The sequence below is a fragment of the Triplophysa dalaica genome, chromosome 6, assembly GCF_015846415.1.
Source record: "Triplophysa dalaica isolate WHDGS20190420 chromosome 6, ASM1584641v1, whole genome shotgun sequence".
Taxonomy (NCBI): Eukaryota; Metazoa; Chordata; class Actinopteri; order Cypriniformes; family Nemacheilidae; genus Triplophysa; species Triplophysa dalaica.
This window is the reverse complement of record NC_079547.1, coordinates 3,374,270-3,397,381: the sequence shown is the minus strand read 5'-3', so window position 1 is coordinate 3,397,381 and position 23,112 is coordinate 3,374,270. Positions and strand designations below refer to the sequence as shown.

The 23,112-nt window shown below is 38.7% G+C and overlaps 1 protein-coding gene across 4 annotated transcripts in view; it reads left to right on the top strand.

Annotated features, from left to right (window-relative positions):
- The window catches only part of LOC130424540 (protocadherin-9), a 210,765-nt gene that overhangs the window by 48,164 nt on the left and 139,489 nt on the right, over positions 1 to 23,112 (top strand). The window lies entirely within an intron of this gene.

The following is a 23,112-nucleotide window of genomic DNA, read 5'->3' as shown; positions in this document are numbered from 1 at the left end:
TGCTTTTGGTGGCCACTCTTCAACGGCTCCTCTTTGTATAACACTCTCATCAAAAAGTGTGATGAAATCTAGCTCATACTAGACACATTTCATTTGCTTTTACAGAGTGATGAAGACTTGGTTATGTGTGTATTGTATCTGTTTGTAGGAGCTTGAATGAGTGTACTAGGATTTATCTGTGGTTTGTGTGGGTGTGACAGAGAGCGAGAGACATTGGAAAACATTGAGAGAGAGAGAGCGAAGCTGGTGAATGAAGAGGTAGAACATTTGTAGTGAGGAAGGAAACGTAGGCAGCTGTTATGTTTGGGTGAAGAAAGATTTCTTGTAATTTCCCCCTCTTTTTTCCACTTGTATTTTTTGACCAACCCATGTACAAATGAGTTACATTGATAATCAACACTTCGCTATGTCTGTGCCCTGCATCTTCTTTTCTGTGTCACTGCTTCCCATTGCCAGAGGGTATATGGATTCTCCAGGGACAGTCGACCCGCATACTGCAGGATGTCACGATGCATAAGAAAGCCTGACACTGCAGCCAATCCCAGCACTGTATCCTCATTACTGTAGTATGGATGGACACTTATCATACTTATTCAAGGGTAAACAGTATTTGGTACAATGAAGCAATATAGTTCACAGATAGTTCATAAAACCCTATGGGGCGGTATTCTGGAGACAACCCGAAGGCACTGATGTATTTTCAAGATATGTCAGTACAAGTTGTTTTCAGTTTGGACAGCTTTATACATTTATCTTGGTCGAGGACGAGTCTGATCCCTATCCGGGAAACAACCCCTATATGTTAGACATTTGAAGAAACATCGTAATGGAATGGAATGGAATAACCTTTATATAAAAGCATGTGCTACACCATGCCAGTGCTCTACATTTCATACTGCAAATTGGGATTTTGACTGCACAGTGTGTAGGTGTAAGGGATTGGTTTTCTGTGCAGTAAATGAAACATGCTAAATGCCAACAGTACTATTTTTGTGTCCAAAGTGCAGTATTGACCGTTTAGCTGGAACATTGTGCGGCTGATAATGAGAACGAGCGTTCAAGGGAAGAAGAGGCTGTTCTTGAGCCTCCTTGTTTTTGTGCTGAATCTCTTCTGTGAGGTTAGATGATAAGGGAGTGAGGGATGGCTAACTATCTGTTCTGCCCGCTTTCTGGATCTCCGTTGGGTGAGAGGAAGGGCCGACCTTGTGCTGATCAGATAATGTTTGGTTTCTGGCAGTGAGCAACCTGTTCCAGATTGTTATGGATAAAGTGAGGGATAATTAGGTGATTGTGGTGTAGAATTTAATAATTAATCACGATAAATAATATTAAAAATAATAATATTGTGTTTACATAATATATGTCAATGTACTGTGCATATTTATTTTGCATTTATAAACATGTACTGTATGTACGTACAGTAGTACGTATGGTCAAAATTATTGATTTTTCTTTAATGCCAAACATTATTAGGGTATTAAGTAAAGATTATGTTCCATGAAGATATTTAGTAAAATTCCTACCTTAAATATATAAAATCTTTATTTTTGTGAGTGGCTGGCCGCTACTGTAACCTTGTTTTTGTGCTACATTAAAAGGATATTGTTCAGCATTTCCTCTTCTTTGTTCCCTTGGACGTTCCCTGACACTTCTTCTGGATGCGATTAATCGTTTGTCAGCCCTTATATTTATATATTATTATAAGTATTATGCATATAATTAAACACATGAAATGTCTACGGTATATATAACAGAAATATTTAATACATTTATGTGGGTAAAACTTTTACAAATAACTTTTTTCATCATAACACAAATCAGTTATTTAAACAATATTTTAGCTGTTTTTATCAATTTTTTATCCAACAAAGGTGAATGTGATATAACAGTTTTACATTCCAAAAGTGAGAATAATATCTTGGAAGTAACGACTAAAACATTTTTCAAAAAAGTTCCTCTTGTTTTCTCTGGAGGCAAGGTAAATCGATTATAAAGTGGCATGAGGGTCATTTCAATTTTGCACAATTTCTTAGCTCCCTTTCAAGGCCATAGATGTCTTTTAAGAATCGTGATGTAGGCTTCCAGGTGGTTGGGTTGTTGTAACATGAGGTAAAGCCTTATTTTGACCCCGGTTGTCAACTGACCAGTTAGCCCTGTCGAAGAACTACATGAGGTCCGGTCGGGGCTCAGGGTTGGTTTCAAGGTGGGTCACCGTAAGTCACTTAATTGTCAATATGACCACGAAGGGTCACGAGTTGGTATTATTGGAACAGTAGACTAGAATAACTGATCTTTCAAAGCATATTGAAACTGGCTGAAAGTGACTGAAAACTCTAGAGTGTATGTGTCATTCTCTCATCTCAAGAGTGTTGGGATCAGACGACTTCCATTGCAATCTTTACTTTTTTGGAGATAATTTATTAATTTTGTTCACGTTCACGACTTATGTCTCTGCTGTAAAACCTCCATTTAATAAATGGCTTCAAAACCTCCCCTGAATCTAATTCTGTTGAATTGCTAATAGGATTACAGGTGTATTATGAAAAAGGCTTTTTTTAGAGAACATATTGCTTGTTGTTCAGAGGTCAGAGGGAATGTGCAATATATCTTGTTTCCTCTTCTGTCCCTTTTCAAAGGTCAGAGTCATGATTAACCTCGGGTCAATTGCACCCGAGACGCCGCGCACAATCCATTAGAATGCATTACTTTGGGAAAGAAGTGCACAAGGTACTTGTTTCTTATATCCAAAGGTGATCTTTCAGTTAAGATTGTTGCGTGTCCTTCACTCTGTCAGTTATATCTCCCTTGAGCATCTGAACCAATATCACAACCAATATTTGTTGTTAAAGTGAATCATAATGAAAACAAAACCAATCGGGTTTATCGTCGAGTATAATTGCAGGAGAATTGGCTCGTTTTAATCACAATAACCTTGCTGTGCCTGGCTTTATGTCGAGTGCAGAGAATGGGAATTTAAGCGTGTTATATAGCGAGTGGGTCAATAAAAGTTGTTTGATCCAAAATGAACTAGTCTATCATAACCTGAAACATGGCCACTGCATGTAAATTGGACATTCAAATCACTGCATTGTTGTTCCATAAGTGGGCATTGCTGGATTTGTCATTGGGGTGTCAGGGAACTCATGAATCCTGGGATTGATTACGAAGTCATACCCGAGTCGCGTGACTGACACTGAAGGGCCAGACTTCAGATTTTCCTCTGCTTTCCCCTCAACATGTCACGGAATATTCATGAAGCACTCTGTAGAGACCTGTCAGCTGGGGAAGAGAAACGTTCCTGAGCTTGTAGGAACATGCTTAGGGAGGAAAACGGCAACTTTGAATTGCTTTTTCATGTATGTGCACGCATTATTGATTTATTGACCTTCTGTCGGGGCAAGGTGGTTTGAAGACAGCCCAGGCCCAATTTATTTATACCGGTGAGAGGGAAATCTGCTAAGCTCTGTGACGCCGACCAAATTGAGCGATGGCCTGGCTTACGGTAGTTAAGTGTGAACTCTCTCAACACCTTGATGGACTCGCTCATTAGGGGATTTGAGCAACGTTAACTCTTTAAGTTCTGCAGTACTGAGGAACCGAGAAGTTTGATATTTGATAACAACAGAACGTAGCCTACAGCATTTGGTTCAATGAAAACATGCACTTCTGTCTGTAGTGGATTGTGCTGGTAGCCTACTTTGTGTGGAAGAACGATTGCATCTAAGCGTTTTAGAAAGTTGGTCAATACCCTCTTTATAGAGTAAGGTGTATTTACAGTAATGCTTTCCTGAGGTAAAAGAGTCTTCTTGAATTATGCATGTGTGAAGAGCTACCATTTCTGTTCTGAGATATTGGATAGGAAATGGATCCTTTTCTTAAGTAAAGACTAGGGAGACTCCGGGGAATGGATCTCAGCGATTACATTACTGGACGTCGTATGCATTGAGTGAGTGCTGAAAACTCTTCAGTCAGAATAAAACATGCTTTAATATTAAATCGCCTAAAATGAAATTTGTCATAATTCACTGTCCATCAATGACTTTCTTTTATAGAAATGTTTTTATTCTATTCATACAGTATACGTCCCAGAAGGTAAAATGACGTTTACATTGTCTTGTCTTGTCTCTTAATTTAATGTATTGTCTTCTTGAGCACCAAAAATATTTGACTTTTGTGACATTTGTGTTTGAGTCTCCAGCTAACACAACTTACACAAAACATGCAAACCATTGTTTCTTCGATTGTATGCAGGGTAAACACCATAAACTTTTGAAGCAGCTAATTTGTGTGAATTCAGTTTTTTGTCTACTTTTTAAAATGTCTTACTTATATACTATTTTTATGATGCCCCTGAGAGCAAGGGGAATGTGAACTTATGAGCACGACTCTACGCATAAATTATAGATATAGCTCAAGAAAATAAGTCACATTGTTGGCTTTTAGTGTCAAACTTTAAAACCCTGCAGAGGTTTCTGTTGGAACTAAAATGCTTTTGTGTTGGCAAGACTCTTTTTAAATCAAGTTTTGTCATTATTAAGTTGCAGACAGTGTTTTTACAGCCCCCAACCTTGTTTTCTGCCATTTTGTCATTGCCTCTCTCTCTCTCTCTCCCCGTTATTAACCGCAGAGCTGGTGACTTGAGATAAGTGGTCACTCCTGGAGGCGTCTACAGGTGAAGGGTACTCTTTTATTTGGTCAAGATAGATGGTTTGAAACATTTCCCTGAAAGCGGCAGACTGCATTGCAGCCGCCAGACCTTCCGCGCTTTAAAATGCTTTTGTTTGATAAGAGCTGTTGCATTAGTGTAGAAAGCAGGGCCCCGGCGGTGCTTCAGAATATCTCGCTACTTGAATAGGGTCATTTCGACTTTTAGCTTCACGCTCCAACGACAACCTATTTGACGTGGTTATACTTTATTATCAGATACTAGAACTTGCTTTTTTCGTCTCTACAACTGCACAAGGGCCGTATACTTAAAGAATCAATGTCAAATCGATAACAGCATGATGGTAATTTTCTCCAGATGAAATGTGTGTGTGAGAAAGAAAATGTCAAATTGTGCCCCAGTTTGGTGACTATAAAGGACAAGGGTTGCCAGATCGTGACAGTCTCACTCCCATCAGAAAAGTTTACTCAGAATTTTACATTCTGTTGTCATGCAGTGCATGTGTTCTGGTCTTTGATGATGTCGTAATGCATCTCGTCTCTAAAACCTGTCAGTCGTTCACATTTGTCGCACCTCTATCCTTCAATAGACTTTACGACATCAACTGTATTCTATTTTTAAAGACACGATAGAAAGGTGTATGCAGGGAAATTTTCACGAACACTCTCTTGGATGGAGTCGAACGAGGGTTGGCAGGATGACTCGAGAAGACTTCGGCGCACATAAACGTTGACTGTATCTCCACGTATGGCAGGCGCAGTTTCCCGCTACTTATCGCTTCAGTAATACCTTCAGTTTCATTGAATTAAGAGGTCGTATTGTACGTTAGCACATGAACACAAAGGCTTCGAGCATTTGGGTTGATTGCATGTTTTCTAACCTAACGTACTGTAATAAACTGTATTATTAGCATCGCAGTAAGGTGTGCTATGACAGACATTAGCATATGCAGTCAATAGCCGTTTTCTATTTCAGGACAGCTATCGAATGGAGTCTTTGTTAACGGCAATATGTTTATAGATCGCTACCTTGTGTATTTATTGTGTACTCATGAGATCGTGTTCTAAATGAATGCGTGTTTATGGCCTGACGTACCAGCTGCGCTTGTCTGGCTGTCACCGTCGTTCAGATGAAGAGTTCATATAGTAATTATCTAAATAATTAGCTTGTCCCGTAGGAAACTAAGTTTGTTCTACTTCAGGCGATTTCTGTCTCTTTTAGTCTCTGCTGTTTGCGAGGCATCTGTCCTAATGGCACAGTTCCATTTCTTAAAAAAGAGCCGGCGTTTGTTGCCTTGCCAGATTTTTATCTTGCGAATAGGTAGAAGATGCTGAAACAGGTATGCTGGCAAAGACTCTCCGTATCTCCGAGTTCATAAAGTCGGAAGGAAAAGTCACAAAGCATTACCTCCATAATGTGACATATTTTCAATTATGCGTTTGAAATTAATGTGAACTGTGTGTAGCAGTTGGATAGAGGAACAGGGGTTGGTGATGTCAACCGTGAAGTGATTTTTAAAAATCTTTGGAACAAATTTTGAACTGATGAAGAACAAAATGGTCAGTTTTTGTTTGAAAATAGATGTTTTGTTTTCTTTTGAATCAGGTGGTTGTTTACAGGGAAAAACTATAAGACAAATGAGAAACAGACAGAGGATACTTATCTTTGCTATGACTGATAACTATCAGAGATGGCGGTCGTCCAAGTTGATACAGTACATTAACAAATCAAATCGATCAGAGACGGTGGGCTTTGGCCATCCCCCATATCTCCAGTCCATATTAATGATCTTTTATCAATAGGAGATCCAGTGACTTATCACTTTGTGGTTTTCACCAGAGCTCTCTGACACATTTCCGCTATTTTAAATAAAGACAACATCTCAGAAGTACTGATGGGGGATTACAGAGCTTAACAGAGGCCACGAGTGCAAGAGAACCAGATCTGGCCTTTACAGGCCTGTCCGTCAATAGTCCTTAACCTCAAAGATCTTCTGCTTTCATGCCAAGTTGGCCCATTTATGAAGTGGTTTAGGGAGATAGTCCTTCAAAATGGCAATTTTTTCGCTCACTTTGCTGTATCTTTTTGCATGTGCACACACACACACACGCAGGATGTTGGCCTTTGGAGATTTGGGGCAATGCCTTTAAAATGGACTTTTATCAAGCTGTCTCAGGGAGTTGACTTTGTGGGTTGATTCCACTTCATTGTTTCCCTGCATGAAGGAAAGTAAGAGCTGTTCTTTATATTTTCTGTAAGCGTCATACAGCTCTGCCAACTTAAGGGCAAGATTGTTTCCTTCATCTCGCCACACACACGGGTGGACTCTCACAAATCTTCCAGCTGAACCCTAATTCTCAAATAGATAAGTTTTATTTATGCTGATTAAAATATTTATTTGTGTGTGTATAATAATATTTAAATATAATGTATATTTAAATAGAGATATTTGCGTTACTTATTACACAGTAAAAACAAAAAAACAGTCTTGTCAGATTACAGTCAAGAGACTTTAAAATAATTGTTGTAAATAATATATAATAATAAAATATTAATTATTGTGTAAAAATAATAAATGTCACAATGCTAAATAAATAAACAAAAAAACACAACAACAACAACAATAATAATAATACAAATAATTAATTATTCATATTATTTTTATTTTGTGACATTATTTTAATATATATATGATTGACTAAATATAATTAAACTAACATATATTCTATTTAAATATTACTTATTATTTGTATTATAATTATTATTTTTACTATTATTTTTCTAATTTTCTAAAAGGCTTTATTTTTCTTAATGCAAAAAAAAAAATGTTATTCTTTTATTTGAGTTTGATCTGAAATGCAACTGGCATGTATTTTTTGATGTCCACACAGGCACACACATCTAGATATGAGATATTGTTTTAAATCAGATTGTTTTGTGCAGAATTAGATATTGGAGATTAGAGGTCTCGACCCTTTCATTAAGCTGAGAGGGTTTAAAGAAGAGATGAATCATTGAAAACATACTGCGCTACTTTAAACCTCTTGCGTGTTCATCTCAGTATTATAAATCTGCCGTATTTAATCACTTGTTCCCTGTATAAGAAACCGTTCTCACTAATATCATAAGCTGTACCGAGACTACACGGTAAACTGATTTTTAGGAATATTACTGTGGCCCAGGATGAAGAGAAGGGTGACCAGACGTCCTGGTCTACCCCGGATGGTCCCGATTACACAAGATGTGTCTAGCTCTCCTAACAGTATAAAAACATGGGTCATTCCTCTTTTGCAGGATCTTTGCTCTGCAAATGATAGCACGGGCACAATTTCGTTTTTAAAGAGCACATATTTTGGTCATTATCAAGTAATTTGTCTGATCAAATACTGTTACTTTATTTCAAGTCTAAAAAACACATTATTTCTCCTTTTACCGTACAGTGATTCTGTTCTGTGTATCAGAGAAGAGCCTTACACTCTTTATGTTTTATTTAGTCTTTTTGATGAAGTATGATGTCTAAACCCTCTGTGTTGCCAGTAAATGTTGCTTAGATAGGTATCTAAAACAGCTATTGCAAATGGCATGACTGTTGACCTAACTTCCATGATACCGTTTCTTTCTAATGCTAATCTATTATGACTTCCTGCAAAAGAAACAGGCTGTCCTGAGATCCACCCCAGCTGTCATCCAGAGGCACAGGTTCTGTTCTGTGATACCATCATGTCTGCAGGTATATCGTGTTCACCTCTCTTTAATGTACATCCACAGGGATTGAGATCTGGAAGTGCTGCTCTGGACTAATTGGGTTGGAGGCAGATATGCAGAGCGGGGCTGACAGTAAAGGTTCACTTGTTTCTTTCATACTGAGGAGATTTGGACATGTGGTCTTGACACCCTGGCAGCAAAGATCCTGGAGAGCTGTAGGATACGATCTACCTATTGAGTGAACTTAGCAATTAGTCTGCATACGTTATCTACTCTGGTTACTATAGCAGGTTTGTTTCTATATGAACTGTGTAGACACAAATGAAAATGACTTTTCATGAAATTCATGAGGCTTTTCTTTGAGAACACTGTGCATGTTTGAATGATCCATGCTCAAATTCTTGGCTATCAATGTTTATTGTTCAAACATATCGTTTTTTGTGGGAACAGGCCATTATCCTTCCATCTAAAGATGGAGGAATTTCCTTCCGTTCTGAATTCTCCACGGCTGTCATTGAGTTTGCCCTCATTGGCTCGGCAATAAACACACTGCTTGGGTTTCTGTGACAACTTAAGTCTTGTGTTTGTGATTGTATTTCATCTACATGTAATGTGGCGTCAGAAGCCAGGATTGCACAAACACCTCCATCTGTGTCGTATTAGCATTGCAAAGCGTGACCAAACAGTGGGTGACAGATCTAAGTGTGCACACAGTATGGAATCAAGAGGTTACATACTGTCTGCTCTCTCTCTCTCTGTCTGTTGCACATAATACAGTTTCTTTCCGTTCTCGTTCTATACATTTTATGCCATGCTTGACTAAAATATGCAAATGAGATCCTTCCGCAGCCAATTAGATACTTAATATTGGCCTTATTTTTAATAGTTTGGAGTAGAAAGACCTTGAATCAGATCAGAGTAAGATCTTGTGCACGTTATTGCTTATTCTTGCGAAGAATTACCCACAGAGACAAAAATAGGCTATTAAAGGGGCATGTGAAGTTATTTTAATGACATATAACTATATGACCAGTGAAGGAAAAATGTGGCAAATGGATGTACAGAAATTGAATTGAAATTCAAAGCATTTTTTATCATTGTCTAGCGAAATTCTCCTAACAAAATTAGGAAATAACTGAAGAAATCAGAAGGAATGTGTTGGGGTTTTTGGCCATACAAAAGTATTAACGCGGTAGTTCTTAGTTTTTTCTGCATAACTCAAACTTGATTTTCGCAATGTTGGAACCCAATGACTTGCATTGGTTTTGTGTCCGTACAATAGAAGTTAATGGGTATCACCATAGTTATCAACGTTCTTTAAAATATCTTTTGTGTTCTGGAGAAAAATGAAAGTCATACAGGTTTGAAATTCAAGCAGGTAATTTAACGATGACAGAAATCACTTGAAGTACTGCTACTATGTAGCTTTAGCATCTATAAATCAACCGAACGTCAACCTTTAGCAAATCCAGATATACACGAATTGTATCGTGTCATCTCCAAGTTTTCAGAAACAAACTAGGCGTAAACTGGCTGTGTTGCGTGGGCTTCTACAGTGTACGTACGTGTGCATTGCCATTATTCATCGCAGCATGTGCTGGTCTGTGATGTCATAACCAAAGCAATTTCTGGCCCGCTTTTGCAAAGCAGTTTCATCATAAGCCATCTGGTTGAACCAAACGAAAGCTAGTCTAAAAGATCAAGTAAACCCTGTTAACTGCGATGTGTCCCCTTTAAGAGGCCGGGCGGAATGCCGGCCGGGTCCACATTAGCAAGTCTAACAAGGTCACAAATCGCCTTTTATTTGTCGCCGTTCCTTTTTTTTGGACATAAACTGGCAACGGCCAAGTAGAACTGAGAAAATGAGATGCTGTTTACAATCCAGGGCATCATGGGATCTGTTTGCACCTAATATGTGAGTCAAAAAGAATAATTGCTAGCTGGCCAGCTGTCATTATTGTCCATTAAGTGTATTGTGGTCAGCGGTACGGCGCGTCTGAATGCTTCCCTGCGCGTAATGAGCTATAATCCTGTCTGGCGTGTCCATAAACACTCACAGTAGGGCCCGCTTCAGCGTAGATCCATGGGAAAACGCGTTCCTGTGCTAATCAGAGGCGTATATGTAGGGTGAGGAGATTAATCAAGGTACTGGGAGCTGTTTAATAAATAAATAGCGGCTAGAGAAAAGAGAGAGGACAATGTGTAAGAGCGAGAGAGAGAGAGAAAACGAGAAAGGAGCGAGCGGGTCTCGGGTGGTCAACCTCCGAAGACCCTGTACTCTTTGAAGGCCTCATTAGCCGGTGTTATCCGTGTATTGACACTACCCCACGTACCTGAGGGGCTACTGTATGCGGCTCGCGTCTTGGCCAAGGCATACAAGACTCCTCCGATGAAATAAGACTTTGAAGTTTATTTTTTATTTGAAGAACCATCCATCAGGGATTTTACTTATTTCCAATCTCTTCTCTTTTTTCTCCCTCTGACTTCTTTCCCGTCTCGGCTCCTCAAGGCTACACGCTACTATGTGGGTGGTGAAGAAGATCACCCTTTGGTTTCTGTTTATTTTGATATGATCTCCTGCTGAAACAATCACGTCTGCTGTGTGTTTAGTTAATAATTAAAGTGTCTAAATCAATGTCAAGAACTGCCAGCCAGAGAGAAGGAGATGAGAAGGGATGGAGCGCAGTAGTCTCAAAGGTCGCAGGCTGCTCCCAGCTCACCCGCGCGGTTTCGAGTGCTTTGCCTCCACGGTTGAGTCAGCCTTCCAATTAAAAGACAGCGTGCCCTTGTTTTTGCATCACTAATGGGTTCTGGTGCAGCGGTATGGACCACAATCCAACTTTAATTTGTTTGTGTGCTGAAAGTTCAATTTAGGACCTTTTGGGGACTTTTCTACAGTTGCAGTTAGCATCTTAAAGCTCCTGTTGGCTTTATGGGACCGGTAGCAGTGGCAAGTCTATGACGTATCTATGTTCTATTATCATTTCAAGCTCAATAAACGCCCACTTACATGTTTACTTTTTCATTTTCTTTACGCCTCCGAGCCTTTTGAAGCCGTCTTTTTCAATTATAGCACTTTCTCGCAACATCTGACTCCACATGAGGCGTAATTAACGAGAAGAGTGTGCGCAGGAAGAACGAAACAATGCAAGAGAGGCATGTATACGATTGAATCGTCGTCTCTCTCCAAACATGGGGACAAGTGAAAGGTATTAAACTCAAGCTTTTTTCGAGAGTTTGAACTTGCTTTAGATTGTAAGGTTAGCTTGCACTTGAACTTCAATATCTATGATTGGATGAGTGCAGTGTTGTTGCAGAACCCGATTTGACAGGTTGTACAAAGACAAATAAAACCCATTGATGGTTTGGAAGGAAATAAAGCGTTAGCGTGACACGGTGACACAGTGGTTTGGTACGTGCTATAGTTATTTGGAGGTAGCGTGTACTGGATTTATAGTTTACTTTGAATGGACGTGTTCATGCTTGAGAAATGCAGTGTACAGACGCTGAAAAAAATGATGATGACCATTGCAAATGTTCATTTGTTCTCCATATCTAGATGTGTTGTGGCCATTCCAGTCCAGTGTCTGTTGAATTTCAACAAATCAAACCTCAAGAGTGACAAAAAGTCATCCAACAGCAAAAGACTGACAACATTACAAGACACATGGAAACTGTGATAAAAATAAACGTTGTCACATAAAAAAAATATTTCTAACTTTTCCTAAAAAACATGTCCAAATATTACTGTTGGGTTGCTTAAATGTGAACATGAACTTGTTTTCTGTGCAGCATTTGAGGTCTGAAAATAACAGAGCAGCTTATCTGCTATTTTCACCTGTTTCTTCAGTTTTCATGCAAATAAATGTAAATAGAAACAATATTATTGTTTGAAATTTGGGATAAATATTGTTACCAGTTCACAGAATTAAACAAAAATTATCATTTTACCCAAACACATTTTCATTTAGGCATTTGGCAGACGCTTTTATCCATAGCGATTTACATTGCATTATCCTATACATTTATACATAGGTATGTGCAATCCCCTGGTATCGAACCCACAACCTTGCGAAGTTAACACAATGCTCTTAACACTGAGCTGCAGGAAAGCTGTACATATATACAATTGTGAAATTATAAATTTTCCGCGGATGTATTTACAGTATTTTTAAACAACCAGTTTGGATTCTACAAGGTTTAAACTTTAAACATTTAGTTTTCAACCCACCTCGCATTGTTTTGTAAAAACAACTGTCTCCATAAAGAGCGAATTCGGATTCTAATTTAAGTCGGCAAACAATCACTCCAAAAATTGGCTCTGAAAGAAAACATGCATTGAGAGTCTTTTTACTATAGCCAATTTCCATGACAATGTGACTGCTGTGCGGAAAGACGTTTTGGTTTACTCAAAACAACAGGTTATATTTACAATATGCGTTTTGAGAATGCCCTCTTTCAAGTCATCGATGCCTGCTGTAATCCAATGAGAAAACAGACCCTTTTAGAGTTTCCTCTGCGGGGCGTTAGAGTGATGCTCAGCTAACCTTAAGCCTTAAGCGCTGATCAGCCTGACCTGATTGAATCCTGCTTAGATAAGGATTTAATCTGCCACGCATATGCACGCGACACCAAACAATCAAAGCTTTCTCGCACATCTGTCCTGCTCTCATTCTGAACTCTCTTTCGCTCGCTCTGGCCCACTGCAACACCCCATATTCTCTCATTTCTCTCCTCTTCACTTTTGCTTCAGACATCCTAGAAATACAATAACAACCTTGTGAGAGGCAGGAAGCAGCAGAAACACTCTAGAGCCAGCAGGAGAGGAAATGGATTGAAGAATATAATCCATCTAGTGCACTTAAAAATGCGCACTCTCGCACATAGACAAACACACAAGGATCTCACGAAAACACTTGCAGATCGTGTTGCACCCCAAAACAAAACAGTAAAAGGAACTAAATAAATCATATTTTTTCCATAAAGAAAATAAAACCTATTTTAGACTCATTAAGATATTTTGCATTGTGACATTATTTTCATGACAATTAAGCTCATTTTCTTCCCAAATTCTCATTACCGTAATGCGTCCAGATGTTTTAATTTTGACTTTTTAATTCCCACTATTCTCAGTAGTGATTCTCATTAGATTCTCATTACTGTAACACAACATAATACTTTATTACAGTAACTGTTTTTTTATTTTAAGCAGAATATAGTTTCTCTGTTTTAATTTTGACGTGATCGGGAAACGTTCACGAAAGATATTTTTGAGATACACAAAAACATCAGTCCTTCGTTTCTACCACCCCAATCATTTGGAGTTTAGCCACGAACAACTGTCTTACCGATCAAGCTCGGATAATCCTCAGTGTTGGAAAACACCCTCACAAATGTCTGGAGAAAGAAGAACTTTGTTCTGTAGAAATCTCTGCTAAGCAGAACCTTTAACACAAAAACACATGCTGAGAAAACTTGATTAGCGATTTAGGAAATGCTACGCTTGTCTATTCATGTCCATGTGTATGAGGGTGTAAGTGTGAATCTTCTGGTTTTTGTGAATCTACTCATCCAGAGTGTGTGTTTATTGATTCACTTTCGATTTAAAGTTTCCACAGTTTCTCAACATCTATACTTTGAATGCTCGGAAATTGTTCTCGCTGCTTATTTTCAGACCAAAACTTTAAGACCAAAAGTGCTCATAATTGGCCTGTAAGCTTAGAACTCATGTTCACTTGAAATTGTTCAGCGTTAAATGCTCGTAAATATAAGTGGAATTAACTTTTCTTTGGTTTCATTCTGAGGACTATTTTTGACATCTGCTGTATAGATTGTGTCTAAATGTAACGGATGTTTAAGCTTGTGTGGAGAACTGATGTAGAATAGTATTCGTTCAAATTATCTCCTCATGACACTTTCCTCCATTGTATCCATTAGCCTAATTTCGTAGACAATGAAAAATAATTAGTTGCAAAACTTTAGCAAAGCTATCGCTGTTGCTCATGTTAGACAGACATGCTTTGTGGTTCTGAGGCTGTAAGATTAATGTATTTCATGGGAACAGAAAGCTTGTGGATGTCTCGGATGATTTTGGAGGATGTATACTGCACTCCACTGAGGTAATTAGACAAGGTTTTCCAGCTTAACACACTTCCAAGTTTCACAGTGCAGTAAATAAATAACCCTTCACAGTTATAATCAATAAAGGAGCCTATGAAGTTTTATAAAAAATATGGCATTATTTTTTAACACACTTTCAAACTTCCAAAACCGAATCAAGTTGCACAGTGCATTAAATAAATAACCGTACACGGTTAAAATCAATAAAGGAGCCTATGAAGTCTTTAAATATGGCATTATTTTTTTTAACTATCTGCTTGTGGTTCCACTGCTGGGATGAATGAAAATTTTACTAGACTGGGGGCAAGTTGTCACACTTTCTGTAAAGTAAATATTTCTCAAGCCTTATATCAGTAAAGTTCCCTTGAGTTCATATGGACACATAACACAGCGGCTTAGATATGAAGAACGGTATGAAAATATTTGACCTTTGAAAAAGTAAGATTGAACTTGAGTTTTGAATATTAAAGAAGGATCTTACATGCGCACAAAATAGAGTAGGTTGTTAAAATAAGCCTGCCTTTAAACAAACTTTTAAAGGCTTTTCAGCAAAACAATCGTAAAATAATTATTGAAATCGCAGAACAAATGGTTAGAGAAAAAGAAACTTGTATGTGTGCACAAGGTTATAACACTGTAAAAAAATCTGTAATACAACTGAAATTTAAGGTAAAATATTTTTTCCCTGTTAAATTATAGCATATAATATATATATATATATATATATATATCAAACATTTTCCTGTAAATTGGTTGTCTTTTTCTGTATTTTTATAGTTTTGACTGTATTTCAAAAATAAACCTTAAAATAAGAAATCTTGTTAAAAATCTGAAGCTGGGATGCCAGAAATAAACTGTAAAAGGAAGTTTTTTTCCCGGTTAATTTACACTTCCCATGTTTTCTTGAAAAATTTGCGGTCTTTTTCTGTAATTTTACATTTATGATTGTATTTTAAAATGACGTAAAAAATTACATAAAAATTTGATCTTTTTACAGTGTACAAATTGTGTCTATGCTAAATGACAACTAGCCCTGGTGTCTTCAAATTCTTTACCGTATGGTGTAAATTTTAATATTTCACCTGTATTTGGGTTTATAATCTTGCATAGAGCATGCGAGTTATTTGGACCATCTTGATGGATGTGCATTGGATTTATTTTCATCCTGTTTAGTTTCATTGTATTATTCCTATAAGCAATAGAAACAACAAATCACATTACATTTGATATTTCTGATGTCTCTGAGCCCTAAACATAGTTATGATTTCATTTTACCAGATTAAATATTTCATTTTGAGTAATGAGCTGTGATCCATTCGACCTTGAACGACTTCAAAACCAGATATCCTTTCTAACCGACAGTCCTATTCTTCCCGTGATTCAATCAGACAATTGAACAAATCCCCCTTCTCAGTGACTACCCAAAAGAATTACGTGGTAGCCCTCACGAAATGGCCACCGTAATTGCTTAAAGAAGGATCTCTGGTTATTTTTCCTTTGTATTGTCATGATCTATCAAAGATCCATCAGATTTCAATCAGGCAAATGGGAAGATCATGGAGATTAAGGTTTCTTGGTGAATGACCTCCAGCTTTCAGCCATATGATCAGGGGAGATGTTTAAAGGCTCTGAGTGTGGATAATATCAAAGGCTCCTAGGATGATGTGGGACGCATTGTTACGAGGTTTCTAAATATTTCATCTGTTGCGGCCTCATTAGTGGTACTTAAGTTGATGTCTTTAGATTAGAAGAGAAGCGGATCTCTAGCTTTCCGACAGTGGACGTTTGATCCTGAGGGAATAACAACAACATGTTAAAAATCCCTATGCTCTTATGCCACACAAAAGGGATGTTTTGGGATGTTGTGGCCTCACGAAAAGCAATTATTTGATGGGGACACTAATGACCTCAATCCTTCACAGAAAATGCTCCAAACATCTCCAAAAGAGCACTTGGAGAAAAAATATATATGTTCACAGATGAGTGGCCACAAGAGCACCAAACTGCTCAATATATAGATGTTTTATTGACGTTTCAGAGATGTTGATCCAAATACTGATCCATTCTGTTTCCTAGGGCAAGTGTGAATTATGGCAGGGTTGATCCATATGTTTAAGGCTTAGTATAAGTGTAAGACCAGTTACCATGTCTCAAAATGTAGCTTTTCACCAATGTGTGAATGTGACCGTAAGATAGTTGGGTTGCGCAAGACGAACCCTGACCAAAGTTCACTGAGAGAAATTCGCATTTAAAGTCGATCCCTCTAAAAGTCATTGAATAATTCGTACACCGCCTGGGCGGCTTAAATCTGGATATCGATTTTGATGGAGAACAGTGCTTTGACGTGACCAGTGTGGCATCCATCTCGCTTATTAAAAGCGTGTTTGCGTTGGCATGTTCTTTGACCTTTTATCACCGTGAGTGATTGCCGTCAGTGTAGCGCTAGCAGAACGTCCACTTCTGACCTTCCGACAGCTCGTCCTTTACCTGCTGAATTATTCCTGCCCCGCGCATGGGGGCTGAAGTCAAATGAGTGCTTAAGCTAATGGAAAAGAATGCTGACAGGAAGTTGATGTACTTGGGTGATTTCTCTTCACGGATTCTTCCTGTTAAGGGAGGCAATGTTAACACTAGAGGTCAGAGACCTCATAATGAGATTTATGGAGGGACGAGAGACAGCCCACCTCTCCCGCAAGCAGTCCCTGTCCGTCTTCCTGTTGTTGAAAGGACGTAAGAAAGCTCTTGACCCAGAAGTAATGAGGGGCTTGCTGGGAAAAGCAATGACAGACAGGTTTCGCTAAACTTTTGGAGAAAATGGGAGGGGATTACAATGTGTTGTAGGTTTGTTTGCTCATCTTTGTGTAAAGACTATAGGCTTCACTCTTGGTAATTAGAAAACAATGACAGTTCACAAATACCTTCAGATGAAATTACAGAACACCAGCTTTGCTTTGATTCTCTTACATTTGTTCTTGGCATGCATCTGCAGTTCATTTGTATTCCGCGTCCATGTCTGCGCGTGTATCGTAACCACCTCGAAGACAATTAATTGGACAATAAATGGCTTTTGTCGATGATTATCTACCGTATATTCATTCATTTCATTGTAGATCAAGCATGTAATAGTCCAAATACTTTCATCCACAAACACGATTGTTGCAGATAATGTTGCTTTGTCCTGGATATGCCTCCAAACACGTATCGAGCGTGTCGGTTTTGTCTCACTTGCTGACCGTGTGTAAATACATCACATTAACTCACGGGCGACGGCTTTTCTTTGAACTCACAATTTCATGCTTGTATCTCAGCTCAACAGCTTTTGTTGGAAGTTTTATGCCCTTTCATTTAGCTGAAGTCAAGGTGAAAGAGAGGTGTGGTGAGGGTATCTAGACAATTGGATGAGGTCTTTGCATTGGGATTGTTGTTTCACAGTACCAACTGGCCCACAGCAATCTCTGGGCGTAATGATTCAATGATTGGCTATGCAACACATGTCATGTCGAGGGGGGGATATAAATTGTTGTATTAGAAACACATTTATTGTACCCCATTTTGTTTGAAACGGCGATGCTCATTTTTCTTGCTGCAGGAGTTTGTTTTGTCTGAGATGATGGTTTATTATAAGGAATCTTTTTGTGAAACCTTTAATATGGTTTTGTTGTGTTGTCTGGTCATCCTGAATAAAAAACTCGCCCATGCTGCTGATGGCTCTGTAGCCGGATTAAAGCTTGAATTTGAAGCTTTGAATACATTTTTTATTCACTTTTTATCCTTTTTTATATTTTAATAATTAATAATTAGGTTTTTGTGCTTATTTTGTGTTTTCTTTTTTTGTCAATGAATAACACTGAAAATACAAGTGTAGTGATTAAGAGAGAGAGGCGAAGTTTAAGCAAGTGCTGAATTATCTACAATTATTAAATAAAATGACGCATTATTAATAATCATGGTTTTTAATGTAATGGTTATTGTCAATACCGGTATACTGTTTAATCCCCAGTAACAAATAAACAAAATTGTCTTCTTAACTTATCGACACGACGCTAAGCTTACAGTAATGATTTAAGTTGAGCTGTTGGGTTCGATATCTTGAGCAATGTCAATTGTCAATGTCAGTAATTTGACTACATACACATGAAAAAGTACGTAGAGTAAACTGCAGTTTTATGTTTCAAACAGAGATGGTGATAGAAAGGCAAAAATTAACGATTGCATTTTAATGGAATGTCACATGAGTGAGTGTCAACGAGAGAGCCTTCTAAGGCCTGATTCACATTTCACGTCTAAAACCGCATGGAAAACGCGAGCTGCGCCGCTTCCTCTCTTCAAATGACCCGTGGTGCTTGCGTGGCACTCCAAAAAGTTGAGCTAATTCCATCTCGATAAGGCGCCAATGCGTCTCGAAAAATGTGCGCGCCGCACCACATGAGTGTCACGACCGTGTCTCCCCCTGTTTGTGCGCGCCTGCTCCGCTTCTACATTTACAATAACGAATGTAAGAGCAGAAAAGACGCAAACTGTGAATCAGGCCTAATACCCACAACTCGCATTCAGATCTGGTGCTATTGTGGTGTAGAATCTCTTTTGTTCCTTATTATTCATGCTAAAAATAAGTCCCATCAATAGATCGGTTTCTTTGGGAAATATGCCACGGTATGGAAGTAATACAGTTTCATGCTGTCATGGACTTAGCACTCCTGAAAGTATCCACAGAGTTCTCTTAAACCTTTAACTTGATTCCGTTATAGCGCAAGGAACTAATAAATATATAAATAAATTGGTTACTTCACTCAACTGTGTTTTTCTCTTAAAAGCCGAAAGATTTTCTCTCTCATGTCTTATTACAAACCACCCAGCAGGCGAAAAATCAATTGCTGAAGCTTAAACAGAAATGCCAATTTCATTTTCTGCTAGTGGAGAAATATGTTGCAGAAAAAAAATCAATGAATTTGTTTATGTTTCCTATTTCTTCCCAATACCGAGTTGTTCTATCTCCACCAACACAATTCAATAATATAAATATGAAGAATACATTGTGTTGTTTTCTTGGACAGCTATAATACTGTACTAATAATTGTGGTAATTTAGATAAAACTCTTTACAGTCACAAGAGAAGGCTATGGGGAAAACAGTTCATTGACAGTTGATATATACTGTACATACTCAAGTGAGAATGAACCGACATTATTTTCATGCTTTTCATTTATTTGGCCTACAATACACTTTTGTACAGTAGAAACTTCAAATGCTTTGTAGTAAACTGACTAAAGGCACAGGGGTTAATCCTCTTTGGGTTTGAACCTACAAAGATCGTTGGAGCATCAGCTGTGTCATGGAATTGATCCGTGACCTTTGATTGGTCATTCTCAGTCTTATAGACCTCTACTCTTCGTAGAGGGCAGGTTGTTGTCTAACTTTTCAAAGTTATTTGTGATGGAGGTGAATGCAGAACGTGTGAGAGATGATGTGTCATAGTTTGCCTTACAGCAGGAACCCTTGCAGTGTGTGTGTGTGACACATGTGTTTGTTGTCGCCCCTTACTGTGAACTACAGGGTGCCATCTTGAACGTGGAAACTTCCATCCTCAGATTTCTAAATATTCCAGCTCGCTCCGTGCAACCTGCTTATCCGCACTTGCTCAAACAGGTGTCAAAACATCATGACATAAACCCTTCATTTTGTTTTTGAAAATAACACAAATTGAAACAAATAAGAAACCGTGTCGTCGCCAATATCAGCGGCACGCTTTCGGAATAAATGTCACGATTTTGTATCCCGTCGCAGAGCCCTGCTTAAAGAATGCAGACCGTAAATCAAACTGCCCACACTGCGTCAAAGAAAACTAGAATTTATCTACAGACATCATCATTCCCAAGTTGACAATCTATCCTTCAGCCTAAAGCAAAGAACTCTGGGTAAGAACAGAGATAGTGACGGAGTTACAGATCATGCATCGAGCTGTAGGCGTCACTTTGGCCTAATGAAGTTAAGATGGGTCGTTCCTCACCTTTATCTACTCAAAGAAATATTACTTAATGTGACCATTCTGACCTTTTGTGACCTTTCGTGATGTAAAGATATCTTTTAAATGAGCGGTTTTCATTTGCTTCCACAGTTCAATCTCTCGCTGTAGTTAATGAAATTGAGTGATTTGAAACGAGGTGCTTTTTTTAACGGTCTATCCATCACATGTGTATCTGCATATTGTCACTTTGTCAGTGTTTCTTGTTTATTCATTTGTATGCGAGTCAATTAATTTATGCATTTGTCTCATGCTCACAATTTCACTTCACATTGTCATTTTATAATCTTTTTTTTTGCACCATATTAGGAAAGACAAATGAGAAATGAGATCTTTTCAGTATCATAGAACGGGTAAAATGAAGAACAAATTGAGACATTTGCTTGGTTTTGGAGGAGAATCTGAGCTTCGTTTAAGACATGTTATTTGTTGACATTATTTTCTCAATCTCATTTGCCCGCTTCCTTTCTTGTTTCTTCTGTTTCTTCTTGTTTTATTGCGTGTTCAAAAAGAACAATTTCTACCTGCCATTCCTCAATATTCTTCAAGGCAGGTCGGGGAACGGGTCAGGCATACGGAAAACCGCTGTCATTCAGCATCTCTGCTCCACACATCCAGCTGTCAGGCTACTTACAGCCTCTTCAAAGTTAACACTCTCCACCTCAGCGTGTTCTTAAACACTTCGTCAATTTCGCGCCTTCAGACGTCAAGAAGTATGAAATAAGAGAGTAAGGGGTAGTCGTGCGTCAAAGCCATTGAGGCGAATTCGGCACGGACTGCGTTCGTGTGCACGTACGGTCCGGCATATGATGGTGCAGGGGGAGACGGCGAGATGGATGCATTTGATATACAGAAAATATGCAGGAAAAAAAACATTTGGATAAGCCGTAACACCAGGAAAGATGCCAGCTAGACAGCTGTGGTGAAGATATCTAGGTCATATTGGATTAATTCATTTGGAGAAGCATTTATATCCTGCCCTTAAGCGACTTTATGAACATCTCGCTCATTTCCTTTCATCTGAATGTGCTTTGGCCGGCGAATTGCTCTCCGATGACATCGTGCAGATGGAGGTCGCCTTTCTCCGCTTCATCTGCCATGAGGCCAGAGTGAAGAAATCCAGGACCTGTTTAGTTTACGTTTATTTATTTGTTTGTGAAGCTGAAACGTTGCATCATGGGTGTGAAGATCCATTAGTAGCGTTGGCGTGGGAGTGGAGCGAGGTTTCATACTGGAGTGAGACTGATTACTAACGCCCTGAACGGCACTTCAGCGTGCTCAGCAGGGGCTCGTTTCTCTTGCGCCCAACACATCCATAACTTTGATGTAAACAGGAAGTCCTTTATTGCGTCTTGGTGGGTGGGTCGTGAAGCCAGAACAAAGGCACTTGATGAAGCCCGAAAGAAAAACGTGTCAGAAGATGCATCAATGGTGACGTGAATATATGACGGTGAGGGGAATAGCACGCAACCTGTTGGGGCTTCAATTCATTCATTACATGCATCGTGATATATTTTCTTTGACGATTAAGCTTAAAGTCTCCCGATTCTCATTACTGCAGAGAAAAAAGTAAATGTGTCACATGTTATATATTTGAAACATAACAGTGTTTGTTGAACTGCCCTTTCGGATTGAAATAAAGAACAGAATAGATTAAATTGCTATGTTATGCATTAATTTGAGAATCTAATGAGGATCACCGGTGAGAATTGCAAACCAGCTCACATGTCTGAACGCATCACTGTAGTGAGATTTTGAGAGAAACAAAACGTTTAATTTTCATAAAAAAACATTTTCACAATAAAACATTCATAGTGGCCTTAGAAATATTAGTAATAATAATGTATTTTCAATATTATTTCTTCTTTAGATTTTAAAGACCCATGCAGGTCCCACATCTGTGCTCCAGCATTTGAGGGGTTAATTCAGAGGCGTTGCCAAATCCCTCTTCAAGTCAAGTATTCCATCATGAATTATAAAGGATGCTTTTAGAAGCGTTCATAGGTGCATATTGCCAAGCTCAAACTCTGGCTTCCCTAATTAGAAGCGTAAATGGGTGCCAGAGCACATGTTTATGTGCTGCGTGTGTTGGCACTTTTGATGTGCAGCCTCTTAAAGTATTTATGAAACAAACCGTACAAACAAAGTGACTCTTGCGATGCTCTTGGCTTTCGCAACGAGCGCTTCCCCGGGCATCCAGTCGCTACTTTATCGCCTTGACGACCGGATTGTGAAGGGGTCTGTCCGGCGGAGGTTTAAGGGGGTCCAATGAATTCCGTTTGAAGGCGGTTTGATATTTTGAGGCACTTTGAGTGGATTAAACTCAAAATGTCAAGCTGGTGAGGTGGTACTGGGCGGAACTGCTTTCAAGCTCTACCTGTAGTCATCTCGAGGTCGAAGGTCATACTGTATCTAGCATACGCTTCACGGGTGGTGAGATGCACCCACACTGAGCGGAAGAGGCATTTGGTGGTAAGAACTCAATGGGTAGATTCAAGTCGACAGATAGTGTCCAGAGAAGTGGACTTCAAGGATCGTCGGGCCATCTCGAATATATAAAGTGTGCCAAATCGCATTTTAGTGCATGCTATGTTTAAAG